This window comes from Aulonocara stuartgranti, assembly GCF_965226115.1.
Source record: "Aulonocara stuartgranti genome assembly, chromosome: 1".
Classification (NCBI taxonomy): Eukaryota; Metazoa; Chordata; class Actinopteri; order Cichliformes; family Cichlidae; genus Aulonocara; species Aulonocara stuartgranti.
The window spans coordinates 36,550,274-36,566,696 of NC_138939.1; the positions used below are offsets into that span (position 1 = coordinate 36,550,274).

At 42.7% G+C, this 16,423-nt stretch overlaps 1 long non-coding RNA gene across 1 annotated transcript; it reads left to right on the forward strand.

Annotated features, from left to right (window-relative positions):
* The first annotated feature begins 4,671 nt into the window (after nucleotides 1–4,671).
* Nucleotides 4,672–8,620, forward strand: LOC309708999. Its single transcript, XR_014277389.1, has 5 exons — nucleotides 4,672–5,056; nucleotides 5,168–5,200; nucleotides 7,093–7,301; nucleotides 7,465–7,642; nucleotides 8,075–8,620. It is a non-coding gene; the product is annotated as an uncharacterized lncRNA (long non-coding RNA).
* Nucleotides 8,621–16,423: the final 7,803 nt, after the last annotated feature.

The window sequence follows — 16,423 nt, forward strand, 5'->3', positions numbered from 1 at the left end:
GCAGACTGAATTAGTGACGTGCGATACATCTGATCTGACACAGAGGAAGAAAATTTAAATCAAAAGTAGTGTTTTTCAAATTATAGCTTTCAGAGTGTTAAATTATGAAGAATTATCATAGAAGAAATACATTTTAAATATTCAAACATTTGATAAATGCATGGTATTGTGTATGAAATATTTTTGAGTCGTATTTTTATAATTTAAAGCCTGCAGTGGCTGTTTTACTGCAAGTATGTTTTAATGATACCTCTCCAGTTTGATTGCTCTACATCTTGACCTGACTAAATCTAGTCTGAATGAATTGTTATGAGGTGATTGCAGGGACGCACATATTACTCCAAGCTAAACTCATACAGCGATTTATTGTAGCATATATTTATGTCATTACTTTTTTCATAACCATATTTATTAATTTGAACAAATGGGTTTAAAGGATGCGAACAAAAACATAAAACCTAAGTCGCTGAAATAGCTCCACACATGACTCCACTTACAGTTAGCCATTATTGTCAACTGAGTGAGTGAGCACACATGAGCCGTGACGCATTTATACAGCTGTGTTTCACATATCACAGTGACAGGAAGTAGTTCCTACCAATCATTTAGACTACCCAGTGACATTTTTACTTCCCACTGTGTTCCTGTTAATGACACCACAGGTCGTAACACAGGGCCACAGCTTCCAGGTCAGACAAATGAAACCAGTGCCTTAAACCAGTATTCTACAGAAACTCTGTGCTGCGAAATGAGTTCAACACACACTTTGTTATCGAGACATCCCAACATTGGGATGATAAGCACTCACATGAAGCTCAACTCACTAAGCTAACCCAGGATTCCCACTGCGCGTTCAACATGAACTGGGTGGTGTCAGCAACATCTGACCAATCCATAAGAGCCTTTCATGCATCCTATGACTGTAAGTGCCAACTTCTCCAATCAGAGACATGATCAGGTGATGTTAAAACAGTCATTTAAAAATCTCTAAAGAACAGGAAAAATATAACAGTTAAATGACCCCCGATTAATGCTGCAGAACACGATTAATCAGGTGATTTAATGCACAGATAAAAATTTTAATTAAATTTAATTTGCAAGGCAGTGCCAGCCCTGTCAGAGAGTCCTCAGGCCACCCTCATGAAGTCTGTTTGTGATTGTTTGATCACAGACATTCACAGCTCGAGCAGTGCTCATCCTGTTCCTCACTGCACAAAGGAGCAGATACCGGTCCTGCTGATGGACCGTCTGTAGCCCTGTCCAGCTGTCCCAGAGTAACTGTCCTGAAATCTCCTTCATGCTCGGTGCTGGCAGACACAGCAAACCTGGCAAACAAGGAACAAAGCTAAGATTGTATATTTACTACCAACGCTCATCAGGAAAAGAAAACACTGCTATTAAAAACTAAAAACATTAGAGCCTCCTACTTGACCCGTCAAGTCTGCGCCATCTTTGAGGAATTGTCATGCTATTTTGGAAAACTGGTCAGTAGGCAATGATTTCACATGCCGGTTTCTACTCTGGAACCTAACTTGCTCTGGATCAAAGGTTCACATCATAAATTACTATGGCGATATAGCCTGATAGGAAGTGAACCACCTTCACGGTAGTGATGTGTCGGTCGCGAACGAAATGGCTCTTAGAGCCGGATCTTTGACGTGAACGACGCAAGCCGACTCCTTATCGCGAGCCGTTGGGGTTTTTTTTTTCTTTCAGTTGCAGATGATAAAGGATTCAGAAAGTTTATTCATGCAGGCCCATGTGACAGAGAATGTGCATCTTCTTTTTGTTTTCATATTTTAGTTTATATTTAATTGTGTTGTGGTTTACAGTGTTTTGTGTTGTTTCGCTTTAAATTTGTTTAAAAGGAAGAAGCTGAAAATTTAAATAGTTAAAAGTTGAAATGTGAATAGTTGTTTTTTGTATTATATGATTTATTTATTACATTTTTATGTGGAGTGAATAAATAAAAGTATATTTACGGTGGCCCCTAGAGACAAAGCACATACAAACTTCAAAACACGTACAAACTTCAAAACACGTACGAACTCTGAAGCACGTACAAACGCCGAAAGAGCCGGCTCTTTTTAGTTAGTCGAGCCGAAAGTACCAGTTCTCTAAAAAGAGCTGGAAATCCCATCACTACTTCACGGTCCAGAGAGCCCAGGGTTACTCCTGACATTACCTGGGTAAAACGTCCTCTCTTGTAGTTCAGACCAAAGACTGTAGAAAACATGGACGACAGCGCCTCCTCCCATTGTGCAAAAATGAAGCCAAAATATCCCGCTTGTGAAGGCTGCCATCTTGCATTTTTGGAGCCAGAGTCTGCGTAGTAGTGACTTGAGGTGGAGCGACTGTGTCACGCTCCCACCCACACACGTGACCGCAAACACGCCCCCCTACACTTTTTACATAGCCCGGCTGCTCCATTATTTTGCTGATGGGTTTACCGCGAGTGACGACTTGTTAAATTAAGGTAAATACAACCACATCTGTCATGGTCCGCGGTGTCTGAGGAGCGGATGGGATGCCCACGCCTATGGGTGTGGCTGTCGTCTTCACACCTGCATCCCATTCCAGGCGATCATCAGGAGGACTATTTAACCCCGCACGGCTGGTTGTTCCACAATTCAATTCAATTCTGGATTTAACAGGAAGCCAATGAAGAACATTGGTGACACAAATGCCACTGTTGTAACAACATTGAAATACTGTGGTAAACCGACGGTCTTACTATAGGGACGTTGAAATGATGTTGATTTTTTGTCATTGATATTTGATCTATTTGTAGTCGACCAGGTGACGACAACAATGTCGAGAAAATGTCTATTTATAGTTGACCATCATTCGGCGCCGGTCACCATCAAAAAGCCATCGATTTGTAGTTGAGCGTTAAATTGCATTGTAACTGAGCGGGTATAAAGTACCGGAGAAAGTAGATTTATTGTTTTTTTCTTATCAATGACTTTGGTCTAGTTCACCAGCTTTAAAAAAATCGCGTCGACGTGCAATTTATGTATAGTTGACCGGAAAATTAAAGCAGCGATCACTTGGACTATTCCGCAGCACCCCTCTCAGTGGTACATCCCTCCAGGTAACCATTGTCTTGTACAGTAGAGCGGGACATTTGATTTACTCTCAGCGGAATTGACCGGAGAAGGCATCAGTTCATGCACTGCACTGGCCTGCACCACGATTAGTATAAGGTAAGAATGAATGACTTTTGTTCTATTCGTTATTTCCACGGTTGCATTTGAATAACAGTAAAAAACTCGTTAATGTACAGTTTCTGACAAAATGGGAGCCCGAAATTGTGTCTACTTTCATCTTACAATCCGGCAACAAATAAATTGCACTGCGAACAAAGTCTATCAACAAAGAAAACATTTTCGTTTCATACTTTTCTGTTATATTCCCTTACAAAGCTAGCTTTAACGCTTCAAGGTTCCTTTGTTCTTGCCGTCGCCTCGGCGCTTGACCCAGACTTTCGCTCTGTAGTTGCTTTTTAGCATAGTACTACAAAAAATTGTAAATCTGTGATATATGATTGATAAACGTAAAGGTAACTGTATAAATCTGTTCAATGACTTCATTACTTTTAATGATTGGAGAGCACCCGCTTCAATTCACACTCAATTCAAACTTTACGTTGCACACTCACCTAACTTTACGTTGCACGCTCACCTACCTTGCATTTGTACCTTTTGCCCACACGTAAACAGCGTTTTCGTTAACTGAAAACTGAGATTTTTAAAGACGCCTGCCAGGGTGGATATTTTCGAAAACTCCGTTTTAGCATTTACGTGTGGACGAGGAAAACGGAGTTGCCTATATACATTTTAAGCTATTATTTATTATTTAGTTCAGTCAATAGATCAAGTTTTGTAGTGACTATGAAATATATTGTAATTATCTGTTTCCTGTTTATCCTAGACAGGGCAAAAAAAGACAAATTTAAAAAAAGATAAAAATGAAAGACTGGTGCATTGTGCAGTTCAGCACTGGTGGTACAGAAATAGTCCCTAGTTCATGGATAAATGGGGAGAAATTGTCATGGCCTCCATATCCTCCGTGAGACACATTCAGGATCCACGACGCAGTAAAGAGGAGAGTTCATCCTGGTGCAACATGGCTCACCTATGCACCAGCCCGGCTTCTCATAAGCCATGGTGGGTATCATCTAGATTGGTGTTGTATAAATGTAACAATAACAAGTTTTTCGTGTCCTAATTTATGTCTGGCCATACATTTTGTTTGTACCTCCAGACACATTTTACGAAGCAGAACGCAGTCTCCAGAGATATCTACGTGAACACTGTGATACGTCTGACCTTCAGTCCGAAGCAGAAACACAGACCAGTCATAAAAGAAAGCACAAGTAAAACTGTTTTATTCACAAACATATCTTTGATTGTTAAGAATTTATGATCTTGTCTTTTGTACATATCTGTGATGCTTGCATACTGCAATATCACCACATAATATAGTCCAAAAAGTGGAAGTTTGTAAACTTTTTAAAAATGCAAAGCCGTGTACACTTGTGCACTTCAAAAATTCCTTGTATACTGTACCTTCTTACATATCTCCGTTCCCTGTGTGTGTTGTTATAAATCAAACTGTATCTTTAGGAAAAAATATGCCAAAAGCACATTTGTAATTATTTTTGACCATTTTTAACTTTTTTCCTTTAGACCCCCTGTACATGTATACTGACTCAGAGGATGAGCAGCCCACAAAAAAAACAGTTTCCTCAGGCCCCTCGAGTGACAATACCATGTAATAAAATACTGTCTAGTGTCTGTGTACATATCTGTGTGTGACACAAGGAAACTTTTTTGACAAGTTGTCTGTATTCTTAAATACTTAAAAAAAATTATCTTTTTCTAAACAGCCCTCACCACTCCACAGTCTTCCCCCCCAGCCCACTGACAGCAGGCACCATAATGCTCCCCCAGCTTCCGGCACCTTTCGCCACTCCGGTAGAACACACAAAACGACACAGCTTTGCGATCACCCCAGCATGCAGAATCTGATGTCGAGGCCTTCCCTATAGATGGTATGCTTTTAAAATTGTTTTAAAGCTGAATCACAATGTCATTGTACTCTTATCTTCAAAACACCAATTTTTACTCTTGAATGTCATCTTGTTGTGATTTTTTTTCTGTAGATTCCAGAGACTCTGTGAGGCCACTATTACAAGGCAAGTTCGAAAATCTTGGAATTTCAGATTTTACATGGTATAAATAGTAAATGGCCTATATTTGTACAGTGCTTTAACTAGTCCCTAAGGACCCCAAAGCGCTTTACACATTCAGTCATCCACCCATTCACACACACATTCACACACTGGTACCTAGCAAGCTACATATACAAATATCAAATATGTGTGACAGGCAAAAACTAGCAAACACTTTTAGCAGTTAGAACAACTTATACTTGAATGCAGAATGTTACACCATCACTTATGGATATATTACAGGGAGTGCAGAATTATTAGGCAAGTTGTATTTTTGAGGAATAATTTTATTATTGAACAACAACCATGTTCTCAATGAACCCAAAAAACTCATTAAGCTGAATGTTTTTGGAAGTAGTTTTTAGTTTGTTTTTAGTTTTAGCTATTTTAGGGGGATATCTGTGTGTGCAGGTGACTATTACTGTGCATAATTATTAGGCAACTTAACAAAAATCAAATATATACCCATTTCAATTATTTATTTTTATCAGTGAAACCAATATAACATCTCCACATTCACAAATATACATTTCTGACATTTAAAAACAAAACAAAAACAAATCAGCGACCAATATAGCCACCTTTCTTTGCAAGGACACTCAAAAGCCTGCCATCCATGGATTCTGTCAGTGTTTTGATCTGTTCACCATCAACATTGCGTGCAGCAGCAACCACAGCCTCCCAGACACTGTTCAGAGAGGTGTACTGTTTTCCCTCCTTGTAAATCTCACATTTGATGATGGACCACAGGTTCTCAATGGGGTTCAGATCAGGTGAACAAGGTGGCCATGTCATTAGTTTTTCTTCTTTTATACCCTTTCTTGCCAGCCACGCTGTGGAGTACTTGGACGCGTGTGATGGAGCATTGTCCTGCATGAAAATCATGTTTTTCTTGAAGGATGCAGACTTCTTCCTGTACCACTGCTTGAAGAAGGTGTCTTCCAGAAACTGGCAGTAGGACTGGGAGTTGAGCTTGACTCCATCCTCAACCCGAAAAGGCCCCACAAGCTCATCTTTGATGATACCAACCCAAACCAGTACTCCACCTCCACCTTGCTGGCGTCTGAGTCGGACTGGAGCTCTCTGCCCTTTACCAATCCAGCCACGGGCCCATCCATCTGGCCCATCAAGACTCACTCTCATTTCATCAGTCCATAACACCTTAGAAAAACCAGTCTCGAGATATTTCTTGGCCCAGTCTTGACGTTTCAGCTTGTGTGTCTTGTTCAGTGGTGGTCGTCTTTCAGCCTTTCTTACCTTGGCCATGTCTCTGAGTATTGCACACCTTGTACTTTTGGGCACTCCAGTGATGTTGCAGCTCTGAAATATGGCCAAACTGGTGGCAAGTGGCATCTTGGCAGCTGCACGCTTGACTTTTCTCAGTTCATGGGCAGTTATTTTGCGCCTTGGTTTTTCCACACGCTTCTTGCGACCCTGTTGACTATTTTGAATGAAACGCTTGATTGTTCGATGATCACGCTTCAGAAGCTTTGCAATTTTGAGACTGCTGCATCCCTCTGCAAGATATCTCACTATCTTTGACTTTTCTGAGCCTGTCAAGTCCTTCTTTTGACCCATTTTGCCAAAGGAAAGGACGTTGCCTAATAATTATGCACACCTGATATAGGGTGTTGATGTCATTAGACCACACCCCTTCTCATTACAGCAATGCGCATCACCTAATATGCTTAATTGGTAGTAGGCTTTCGAGCCTATACAGCTTGGAGTAAGACAACATGCATGAAGAGGATGATGTGGACAAAATACTCATTTGCCTAATAATTATGCACTCCCTATAGTTTTTCGCCTCTCACTGCTTAAGCCATTAATCTTTCTAGAATTGTTCTTTGAAACAGATGCAACCTCACAAAAGATGTTAACGATGCTGTCAGACCTGACCAGAGCAGTTAACGAACTCCGTGAGGAGGTCAGAGCCATCCGCCGTCCCTGCTGCAATGAATCGGTAGATGCTGGGGTACTGCCTCTGGATTTGCCCTTGCACAACATTGAGGAGCTAAACAATGCAGAGGCAGCTCTTCAATCACAAGAGGCAAATAAGGCAATGGTAAGTATATAAAGGTTGTGTACACTTTGTAACTATAAAGTGTAATAGCTGTCAGATGTGATTTAAATACATAACAACGGCCTGTTGATTATACACACAAGCACTTGCATACACACTTAAGACATGAGACACGCTAATTCCATCTCTTAAAATGTGTCTATAGGTGAGACGCTTTGCCTTGATTGGAGGGACCACACTGGAGGTGCGAGTCCGCCGCGTAATGGCTTATGCCATTACAAACGAGCTGGCCTCTGTACTCAACTGGGCAGGGAAAAAAACCAAGGACCAGACAGAGCAAAAAAGGGCATTTAAAGATACAGCGCTGTGCAGATGCATATTTGGTAAATTTGACCTTTTGTTGTAGTTTTATGAGCCCAAAGTGAACAGTAAAGGGATCAATTGATCTTTCACATTTCCTATGTCCGGTTTTTGCTATATTACTTTGTCTTTCTTAATAACAAAACTTTCATGTCCGGTTAATCTGGAGATGGAGTCTTTGGTCTTCAGCTTGTTTAGTCCTCGGGTTGTACAGTTTGTGCAGCCCGAGGACCCCATGTTTATTTTGTTTTCAAATGCGGCAGTTTGCAGATTTACGCCTGGTGACTTTCATGTTTATCAGCCTAGGCGTTTACATACTTTCTCCCCGCTGAAGACAGTCAACAAGAGCTTATTCATGTGCTCTAATTCACTTTTTGTGTGTGTGTGTGTGTGTGTGTGTGTGTGTGTGTGTGTGTGTGTGTGTGTGTGTGTGTGTGTGTGTATTTTTGTCCTAGATGGCACAAGCAGTCCAGAAATGGCTCCGATACGCCCCAGATCGTATGGGCGGCGCAGGACGCACATCATCCATCCCCATCCCAGAGTAAAAATTACAAACTTATGTGAAACATAGAAATGTAAATAGGAAACTCTCTTTTAATAAAGTATTTAGCAAACGAAACATGTTTATTGACCTTTTTTTGTTTAGTTTTTTTTCTCTGTTACATCACATGCAATGCTTTCTTATTTTAGGATATTAATATTGACATGATACCTTGTGAGACATTTTTTTTATAAAGGGTGTCCAATTTGAGGAATAAGTACAATTATGTGTTTAGGTGGTTTAAGTATTGATGGAAACATGCAGTAGTTTAGTATTGGTTAAAATACCTATAAAGAAAGGTAGATTTCCAGTCATGATTTAACTGTTGTTTTAATAAAAAGCAACTGTGCAAAAGAGGTGGAAAATCAACACCATAGCTCAATAGTGTTTCAATATCAGAATCTGACATTGTTTCAATGTCAACAGTATTAGAAAATATAACGTTGAATCAATGTCAGGTTTCAACATTGATTCAATATCAAAACCTGACGTTGTTTCAATATTAAAAAAGGATGCAAGAGTGACGTTAGGTCAAGGTCACACCTTAACATTGATTCAATGACATCGCCTGATATTGACTAAACATTGTTTCAATGTTTCCTTGCCAGCTGGGTCTCTCCCTTTTTCTGTTGCAGCCTCCCACGGTCCTGATCAGTGTGTTCCCGAATCGTTTATCTCCCGGTCTCTTTTGTTCTAAAACAGCATGTTTTTCGTTGGTTATTCCGGGGCACCCTTAATTAAGAAATAAAGTTTATTCTGCGTGCATTCCTGCGTATTGTGTTTGCTTCTGGGTCTAGCTTGCGTGTTAGAACTACGGTTCTTGACAACGTCACTGTTATGAAAAAGACACAGATTGCCATCTTATAGTTCTACAACATCTAAAATCACTCTGTTTTTAATTCATTTGCTAGATTAGCGGCTAGCATACGCAATGTGTTGGGGGCTTGTTGCTAGCTAGTTAGCGATGCTACATACCTGTTACTCTAATAGTCTGTGTTATTGAAGGATTCAGGACTCCTTAGGTTTTGTTATCCATTTTTAGACAGCAATGAGATCAGCTTATACGTCCGGTTGCGCTGTAAGATGGCTGCACCGACGAGAGCTCCCAGCCATCTCAGCAAAAATGTTATTATTTATTTTGTACTGCTTTCTATTTCTGTGCGCACAGCACGATCATACACTTGGTATGACAGACAAACGCTTTTGGAGCTACATTTGTCAGCCAGTTCGGACTTTACAGCGGGTTTCGACTCCGTGGACGCTCTGCTGCCTGGGATCCTTTGTTTACCCGCGTGACGTTGAGGGAAAACAAAGAGGGGGAAACGCGCCGGAGTTTTGTGCCGAACGCGACAGAGAAACAGCAAGCCACGTCTGCCCAGCATCCTGCTCGTGAATCTCCAGTCTCTGGACAACAAACTTGACGAGCTGCGTGCACCATTAAACACCAACAAGACATCAGGAACTGCTGCGTTCCGGCCTTCACAGAGACATGGCTGGAGCCCAGCGTCCCTGAGTGCGCCATCACGCCGGATGGATTCACTGTTTACCGGGGAGACCGAACGAAGGACTCAGGCAAGAAAAGGGGAGGAGTGGTGTGCTTTATGGTTAACTCTTTGTGGGCTAGAGATGTGTGTATCTTAAAAACTTACTGCTCTCAGAGCCTCGAGCTACTGACCATTAATCCTGGAGAACCCATGGGGTCAGAGCCGACCCCATTGGTTTTCTAGGGAAACCATGGGGTCAAATTTGACCCCATGGTTTCCCTAGAAAACCAAAGTCAGGCCTTTTTACCTCCCGAGGGAGTTCAGCTCAGTTCTCCTCTCAGCTGTTTACATTCCCCCACACGCTGATAAAGCTACGGCTATGGACGAACTGTATAACATCATTACTGGACTTGAGAACAAAAGTCCAGAAGCTGCCTTTATTGTGCTGGGAGACTTCAACAGAGCCAACATGAAGAAGGTTCTCCCCAAATACTATCAGCACATCTCCTTCCCCACAAGAGGTGATCAAACACTAGACCACTGTTACACTCCATTCAAAGAGTGCTACAAACCCCTCCCTAGCTTTTGGCAAGACAGACCATTGTTCCATACTGCTGCTGCCTGCATACAGACAAAGACTAAAACAGGAAAAACCAGCTTCCAGGGTCCTCTACAAATGGGACAGTGAGGCTGAGGAGGTCCTACAGGACTGCTTTGACACAACTGACTGGCAGATATTTGTGGATGCAGCTGATGGCATATGTGGTACTTTAACCTTTGTACTGTTTTCATCAGGTAATTTTGCAGTTAACATGTGAACATGTTGGATGATCTGTCTGCTGTCACTGAGTGATGCTGAGGTCTGAATCTGAGGGCAGCCCCTGTAATCACAAAGACAACAGAACCATCACAAACTGAAATATAAAGTTTATCTCAAGTCTGAAATAAAGCTGATCCTTCTGTCCTCACACACTCAGAATCTGAAGCTCTTCTCTCACATTTTCAGTTCTACAGTTTAATCCACAGTTACAGATTAATGAGGAGTTACTGAAGTACAAGCTTAAAAAAAAATTGGTGTTACTGTCTTTACACATGTGGAGACTGAAAACATGCTGTTGTTTGCACATATTTAATAATCAGCTCTGCACAGGAGCTGAAGCAGGATGCAGCCTGTTGCTTTTACAGTATAATACTTGTAATAAAAGTACAGTAACAGTAATTAGTGACTGAGCACCCCGGGGAGTTTCTCTTGATTTCTTTAGTCAGGGTAAATTCATTCACCTGCACAGGTTAGCTAAACGAACCCTGACAGCCGAGTCCTCATCTTAGCTAGCTAGGTCTCAGGACCTAGCTAAGGACGGTAGTTACGGATTAGCTTACAAACACGTTTAACTTACCGAAAAAGTGCAGCAGGGCCTCGGGTCCTTCTGTCGGGTAGTCCAGTTTACTGAAGAACACCTCAGGCTGTCAGGTTAAAACAGTCGGTCGTGTTTTTGTAGCGTAAACGCTGGGCGTCCTCTCAGAGCCTACGCTCTATCTGCTATTCCCGAACAGAGATACGCAAGTTTCTCCGTGACTGCAGCTGCCAGTCAAAGCTCTTATGATGACGTTACACCCCAATTTAACATCACCGCGGTAGGAATTAAAAAATTATCTGAGAATTAATTTATTTTAGTCTGACCCCAGTCCCATCCACTAACATGGAGGAGGCGGACCTATACTCCAGCTGACCTATACTGCAGCCAGACACCAGAGGGCGATAGAGACGTTTTGGGTTCATTTTTGGGGAGCTGTTGCGTCGTCCATGTTTTCTACAGTCATTGGCCCTTTCTAAATTCTAAGTACGCGAGTACATACTGACGTGCTTGGCGAGACCGGACTTGCCGAGACCGCACGGGAGTACGGACTTGCCGAGAACACGAGCACGGACTCGCGATTTTTACAATTGGAACACCAGCGTACTTGATGATGTCACAGGTCCGGAGTTTTTACTGCCGTCCCCTCTTAATTTAACTGTGAGTAATATGTTATGAAGCTTAACTTTAATCACAGCCAAACCGGTTTACTCAGGAACAAATAAAACACTGAAATAAACCAAACATTAACATTTAGAAGTGATCTAAGTGACTTATATGTCATGTTTAACCTCAGTAGTGAAATCTCTAATAAAAATAGTGTACATGTACATACGTGTACATACCTTAATAAAAACAAGCAGGTGAGATGTTAGAACGCTTCTATTTTTATTTTAGTGGACACTCAATACAATAGACAGCTACTGGGGTTGTGGGTTTGTTTAACCTGAGTAGTGAAAAGACCGTGGGGGGGTTGAAAATGATATGCTGGGAGTCCGCTGTTCTCGCCGGCTCTAATGATCCTCGACCTCGCTGTCTGCTATGGAGCTGGCGGGTCACAGACGTCTCCGAAAACGTGATTAACACCCAACCTTGGAACTGGAACTTGTGACTCTTTCACACCTTAGCTAGCTACTTTAAGTGCTCACAGCCACCCATAAACTTAGTACAAGTAGGTAAGGTGTTTTCTCACATGCACTGAAGCTCTGACCTTTTCTATAAGTAACCTGACAGAGCTGCACAAATGTCCAGCACAGCTGGATCAGATTAAATGGGCTTTAACCTGATCCAGCTCCCTAAAAGTTTGATTTCCAGTTGCTCCCACTGACACGATCTCAGGCATGCCTAACAATTAGCTGTAAGTGAGGGTTTTCTGTGTTGTGCCTCCTGTTGCGCTATTATTATTCTTCAGCTTCCTGTTGTGTGTTTAATGTCAAAAATATGAATTTTGAATAATATCCAGACTGAATCTGAAGTTTGTGTTTCTGGTCGTGATTCTGCTGATCATTAATTAGCAGATACGTGCGTCTGCACAGGTTCCTGTCATCCAAATATGGTCACTCTTGGCTCTTAAAACAACAATGCTGACGCTTCTTTAAATCTAAAATAAATGGGTGTCAGTGTTTACATTCGTTTTTATACAGTGCATGTCATTCGGTGTTTCACACTAAATGTTGCTCCGAGGAGTCAGCTGTTCACTTCTTTTGGAAACGATATTTTAATTTAAGCCTGTTTTTGTAGCCAAAATCAGTGTCCTATGTAACTCCACTTCAAAACTGATAACCAGCATTAGGATACCTGTAATCTTTAACTGGGCTTTATAGCTCTGCCTGTTGGATGCCCCAGTATACGACGCAGGTCCCATGAAAGGAATGTGGGACCCGCACAGTGTCTGAATATTTAGACGTTCTGCTCATCTCCCTGATGTTTCGTCGTCTACTCGCAGAGCTCAACAATGCATCTGAGACAAATTCTCTTGAAGCAACTGGAGGAAAGTCGAAGAAAGAATCGTTTCTCATTCTGACTCATCCACATCACAGCGTCATCTGCATTTATCATCAGCAACAACAACAAGAGATGGTTTTGTTCTTTCCGCTGTGAGACTGAGCCCACTGTGCAGCTATATTTAGTTTGCCAGCTTGCTCCATAAAAACAGACCTAATGATGAAACTAGGGCAGCCCACAGTGGCAGAGCCCCTTGCAACCTGAAGCAATGCTCTCAGAAACCCTTGATGTTAATAATAACAACAACCCAGAGAACCTGTGCGCTTCATTTATGTACCAGCATTTTCTGCTGTGAAAGGCACTTCTATGGTTCTGTTCTTTTCCACAGCATGTTTGCAAACAGCAGTTTAATCTAAAGATCTTTCCTTGAATGAGTTTCTAAGAGACAAATGTGAGCAGGATGATGAAATAACACTGCAGAGAGGCCACTGGTTAGTATGCAAACACAGCAACAAAGGTTCGGATGTGGGATGACGCACACCTGGCTGCCATCTGTGTTTTCACAGTGAGGAAGGAAAATACAAGATATAGATCCAAGATTTTGTTTTCAGACTAATTAATAAAAAATCTTCCAGATATAAATAATCAAACATTAAATATAACAAATCACCAGAGCAAATCAAAGACGATTCAAAGCTTCTTTAGCATATTTACATATTTCTGATATTCAGGAAAGTAAAAGACATCCTTCTGGTGACTGTGAAGGCTGAGAGTGCTCGTGGATTGCTGTGATGAAAAATTAAGCAGAGGGAAATTGGGACCTCTTTAATGAAACCAGACTGTTATATCACGGCCACGGAGGAATACTTGGTCATTTACGCGTCAGCCTCTACTCACACTTGCACATATTTCCACAGAGGCATAAGATCCAGGGTGAGGAATTATACTGTAGGCATGCATACACACACACTGCACTGATCATAACACTGCTATCCAACACTGCAGTCGGTAGCCTAGTGATACAGTCACAGTCTGCTTTATGTGACAGAAGTGAAGAAAAACTGAAACTGAATATAAATACTCGTTCTTTACAAAATGTAAAAATGGAGAAAAAACAGTAGATGCATAAGAAAGTCAGCTAACACTAGACCATCTCCTCTGTGATGACTCCAGACATGTTAACAGATAGAAAAAAGCAGCATCCGATTAGGGTCTTGAAAGTGGGGCCTCCCTGCTGCTGCGGAGTCGGGGCAGTCTGCTTCTCTCCACCCCAGGGAAAAGGGTAATACTACCTGGGTCTGGGTGCAGTTTCCCCCTCCAGGGGCAAGGGTACCTAGACCTGGGGTATAGAGTACGCTTGGGGAGTGTGATTGTGTGTACAGTGTCTCTTTATGTCTGTCTCCACGTTGGTTGAGTGTTGAGTAATTGCATATGAGAGCATGAGGGTGGGAATGGATGTTTGTATCTGTGTGTGCCTGTTTGTCTGTGTCCATATGTCAGGTCAGGTCAGACGCCACCTCTCTGGGGACATCTCAGGCCCTCTAAGGTATGGAGGCCTATCTCCCCCCACCACTTCCCCTGCCAGACGCCCTCAGACATCGGTGCATTGGTGGTTCTTTGTGTCCGGGGATGGGCATCCAGGTACACACTGGCTCACTCCTTGGTGGCTGCTTGTCGGGGCCTGGAGCCTGGGGCTCGCTCGGGCCACTTCCGGGGTGGGGTGACCTCAGCCTCTCGGCCTGGGGCTTGGTCACTCAGGCACAGCTGGCTGCCGGCAGAGCTCACGGGCACGTCACTGCAACCCCCCCTGGCTTCTGCTCCGCGGCTGCTGAGTGACCCCTCATCTGGGACTCTCCTCAGCTCTTTCTGGGACAGTGGCGCGGCTGCCCCTCTGTTGGTCTTCCTTGGTCTCTTGTGTTCTGGGGGCCTCTGGATGTCCGGAGTTTTGATCTCCTCCATACCTGCTTCATGCCCTGGTGGACGGGGCTGTGGCTCCCCACACCCTCTAGCAGATCATTACATGTAGGAACCTTTTAAAAACAAGCGCGCTCATGCTCACAGGTGTACACACGGGTGCTCACACACATAAACTACACCCTTTTTGGCTCCTACCTTAAAGCACACTGTGCGCTGTCGATCTTACGTGCTGCACAATAATGTTTAACACTTAGTATTTACTGTTATATTCCCATAGATCATCATGATGTTGTTTATCCCTTGTTAAATGCTTGTTTTCTTTTTTCTTTCTCAACAGGTGATCCAGGTGATTGATATTTGTATTTTTGTCTGCTTATTTTGTTGGTTTTTATTTTTTGCCCTTTATCCCCGTCCCTCTTCTCCGTTGTTTTTTTGTTGTTGTTTTTCCCCTCTTTCTTTCTCCCTTTTCTTTTCCTCATTCAAGTCTGTCCAGTATCTAGCAAGTGAAAATAAAAAATAAAATAAACAATAAAAGGTGAATCAAATAGACCATTACGGCAAGGATGGAATGGTCCATTTGGTAAAGTAAATCCGTTGGGCATCTTTTTTCGCCTTTAGACAATAATTCTGATGGCAAAAGAGCCAAACGGGACAGGCAAAAAAAACCCAAAAACAAATCCCTCGGTTTCAGCCCAGCTGACCTCGTTTTTGGACACACAGTGCACGGGCCTTTGCGATTGCTTAAGGAGAAGTGGTTGTCTGAATCGCATCGGGTGGAGCATAATGTGTTGGATTATGTGTGTGCTTTTAAGGAACGTCTCTCTTGTGCACGTCAGCTGGCCCACGACCATTTGAAGCGAGCCCAGGGCGGCATGAAAGCACGGTTTGACAAGAAATCTGTGGTTCGGATTTTTGCCCTGCGGGAGAAGGTGCTGGTTTTGCTTCCGGTGATTGGGTCCAGGCTTCGAGCTCAATTTTCTGGTCCTTACGAGGTAGATCAGAGAATAAGCAATACTAACTATGTCATGTCTATGTCTTCCTGACCGGAAGCAAAGGTTGCGGGTGTGTCATGTTAATATGCTCAAACGCTATGTGTCTAAAGAGCTTGCCACCTGTGATGTAGTTTGCCCCGTGGTTCAGTGTGTGCTGGGCCGGCTTAGTACCGCCCACAAGACGATGGTTTGATGGAGAAAAGTGGTTTTATGCCGGGGGCTTGGTTGAGGAATTCCAAAATGTTGGCAACTTTGGAATCCTCCCTATCTCATTTGCCACCCTCTGCTTGTAGGGATGTCCTAGCTTTAGTGACAGCTCATCAACCTTTGTTCTCTGACCACCCTAGACAAACGTCTGTGCTGTGTCACGACATCACGGTGGAAACTGACAGGCCAATAAAACAGCACGCTTGTCATGTAAACCCCACAAAGCGGAGCTTGATGCAGCAGGAAGTTGAATATCTCATTGAGCATGGTCTTGCCATTCCCAGTCATAGCACGTGGAGCTCGCCCTGTATTCTGGTACCGAAAGCGGACAATATGCCCCGCTTCTGCACAGATTTCCGGAAAG